Source organism: Papaver somniferum, unplaced genomic scaffold (genome assembly GCF_003573695.1).
Source record: "Papaver somniferum cultivar HN1 unplaced genomic scaffold, ASM357369v1 unplaced-scaffold_53, whole genome shotgun sequence".
Lineage (NCBI taxonomy): Eukaryota > Viridiplantae > Streptophyta > Magnoliopsida > Ranunculales > Papaveraceae > Papaver > Papaver somniferum.
Window position 1 is genome coordinate 52354 of NW_020647971.1, and position 3679 is coordinate 56032.

Consider the following 3679-nt stretch of genomic DNA (forward strand, 5'->3'; position numbering starts at 1 on the left):
TCTTCTATTGTGAAATTTGACTTCCTTCATATTTTCTTGAATCAACGTAAATAGAAATGCAATTTTTACTAGATGTATTGCCTTAGAACATATTAATTGTGATTACAATACGTTTTTCAAACTTTTTCTGTTAAATTTGAGTTTATCTAGTTTACAATTTAGTCTCAGAAATCAATTTCCGACTTATAACGAAGTGTGTAGACTTTTTTGAGTTAACGTATATAAAATTAAACATTTTTATGAACTCTTTCTTTTTATGTTTGCTTTGTCTTTCTATTTGATTCAAGATAGATGAAATTTGTTAGGATTTGGATTAGTTCTGCATGGTCTTTCATCTTTCTTCTATTGTGAAATTGGACTTCCTTCATATTTTCTTGAATCAACGTACATAGAAATGCAAGTTTTACTAGACGTATTGCCTTAGAACATATTAATTGTAATTACAATACATTTTTCAAACTTTTTTTGTTAAAGATGAGTTTAGCTAGTATACAATTTAGTCTCAGAAATCAATTTCAGATGTATAACGAAGTGTGTAGACCTTTTTGAATTAACGTATATTAAATTCAACATTTTTATGAACTCTTTCTTTTTGTGTTGGCTTTGTCTTTCTATGTGATTCAAGATAGATGAAATTTGTTAGGATTTGGATTAGTTCTGCTTGGTCTTTCAACCTTCTTCTATTGTGAAATTTGACTTCCTTCATATTTTCTTGAATCAACGTACATAGAAATGCAATTTTTACTAGATGTATTGCCTTAGAACATATTAATTGTGATTACAATACGTTTTTCAAACTTTTTCTGTTAAATTTGAGTTTATCTAGTTTACAATTTAGTCTCAGAAATCAATTTCCGACTTATAACGAAGTGTGTAGACTTTTTTGAGTTAATTATAAAAGATTCGACATTTTTATGAACCCTTTCTTTTTGTGTTGGCTTTGTCTTTCTATTTGATTCAAGATAGATGGAATTTGTTAGGATTTGGATTAGTTCTGCATGGTCTTTCATCCTTCTTCTATTGTGAAATTTGACTTCCTTCATATTTTTTTGAATCAACGTACATAGAAATGCAATTTTTAGTAGACGTAATGCCTTAGAACATTTTATTTGTGATTACAATACATTTTTCAAACTTTTTCAGTTAAAGATGAGTTTATCTAGTTTATTTAGTCTCAGAAATCAATTTCCGACTTATAACGAAGTGTGTAGACTTTTTTGAGTTAACGTATATTAAATTCAACATTTTTATGAACTCTTTCTTTTTGTGTTGGCTTTGCCTTTCTATTTGATTCAAGATAGATGAAATTTGTTAGGATTTGGATTAGTTTTGCATGCTCTTTCATCCTTATTCTATTGTGAAATTTGACTTCCTTCATATTTTCTTGAATCAACGTACATAGAAATGCAATTTTTACTATATGTATTGGTTTAGAACTTATTAATTGTAATTACAATACAGTTTTCAAACTTTTTTTTGTTAAAGATGAGTTTATCTAGTTTACAATTTAGTCTCAGAAATCAATTTCCGACTTATAATGAAATATGTAGACTTTTTTGAGTTAACGTATATAAAATTCAACATTTTTATGAACTCTTTCTTTTTGTGTTGGCTTTGTCTTTCTATTTGATTCAAGATAGATGAAATTTGTTAGGATTTGGATTAGTTCTGCATGGTCTTTCATCCTTCTTCTATTGTGAAATTTGACTTCCTTCATATTTTCTTGAATCAACGTACATAGAAATGCAATTTTTAGTAGACGTAATGCCTTAGAACATATTATTTGTGATTACAATACATTTTTCAAACTTTTTCAGTTAAAGATGAGTTTATCTAGTTTACAATTTAGTCTCAGAAATCAATTTCCGACTTATAACGAAGTGTGTAGACTTTTTTAAGTTAACGTATATTAAATTCAACATTTTTACGAACTCTTTCTTTTTGTCTTAGCTTTGTCTTTCTATTTGATTCAAGATAGATGATTTTTTTTAGGATTTGGATTAGTTCTGCATGGTTTTTCATCCTTCTTCTATTGTGAAATTTGACTTCCTTCATATTTTCTTGAACCAACATACATAGAAATGCAATTTTTACTAGACGTATTGCCTTAGAACATATTAATTGTAATTACAATACGTTTTTTAAACTTTTTCTGTTAAAGATGAGTTTATCTAGTTTACAATTTAGTCTCAAAAATCAATTTCCGACGTATAACGAAGTGTGTAGACTTTTTTGAGTTAACGTATATTAAATTCAACATTTTTATGAACTCTTTCTTTTTGTGTTGGCTTTGTCTTTCTATTTGATTCAAGATAGATGAAATTTTTTAGGATTTGGATTAGTTCTGCATGGTCTTTCATCCTTTTTCTATTGTGAAATTTGACTTCCTTCATATTTTCTTGAAGCAACGTACATAGAAATGCAATTTTTACCAGACGTATTGCATAAGAACATATTAATTATAATTACAATACATTTTTCAAACTTTTTTTTGTGAAAGATGAGTTTATCTAGTTTACAATTTAGTCTCAGAAATCAACTTCCGATTTATAACGAAGTGTGTAGACTATTTTGAGTTAACGTATATAAAATTCAACATATTTATGAACTCTTTATTTTTGTATTGGCTTTGCCTTTCTATCTGATTCAAGATAGATGAAATTTGTTAGGATTTGGATTAGTTCTGCTTGGTCTTTCAACCTTCTTCTTTTGTGAAATTTGACTTCCTTCATATTTTCTTGAATCAACATACATAGAAATGCAATTTTTACTAGACGTATTGCCTTAGAACATATTAATTGTAATTACAATACATTTTTTAAACTTTTTCATTTAAAGATGAGTTTATCTAGTTTACAATTTAGTCTCAGAAATCAATTTCCGACGTATAACGAAGTGTGTAGACTTTTTTGAGTTAACGTATATTAAATTCAACATTTTTATGAACTCTTTCTTTTTGTGTTGGCTTTGTCTTTCTATTTGATTCAAGAGAGATGAAATTTGTTAGGATTTGGATTAGTTCTGCATGGTCTTTAATCCTTCTTCTATTGTGAATTTTGACTTTCTTCATATTTTCTTGAATCAACGTGCATAGAAATTAAATTTTTATTAGAGGTATTACCTTAGAACATATTAATTGTAATTACAATATATTTTTCAAACTTTTTCTGTTAAAGATGAATTTATCTAGTATACAATTTTGTCTCAGAATTCAACTTCCGACTTATAAAGAAGTGTGTAGACTATTTTGAGTTAACGTATATAAAATTCAACATATTTATGAACTCTTTATTTTTTTATTGGCTTTGTGTTTCTATCTGATTCAAGATAGATGAAGTTTGTTAGGATTTGGATTAGTTCTGCTTGGTCTTTCAACCTTCTTCTATTGTGAAATTCGACTTCCTTCATATTTTCTTGAATCAACGTACATAGAAATGCAATTTATGCAATTTTTACTAGATGTATTGCCTTAAAACATATTAATTGTGATTACAATACATTTTTCAAACTTTTTCTGTTAAATTTGAGTTTATCTAGTTTACAATTTAGTCTCAGAAATCAATTTCCGACTTATAACGAAGTGTGTAGACTTTTTTGAGTTAATTATATAAGATTCAACATTTTTATGAACTCTTTGTTTTTGTGTTGGCTTTGTCTTTCTATTTGATTCAAGATAGAT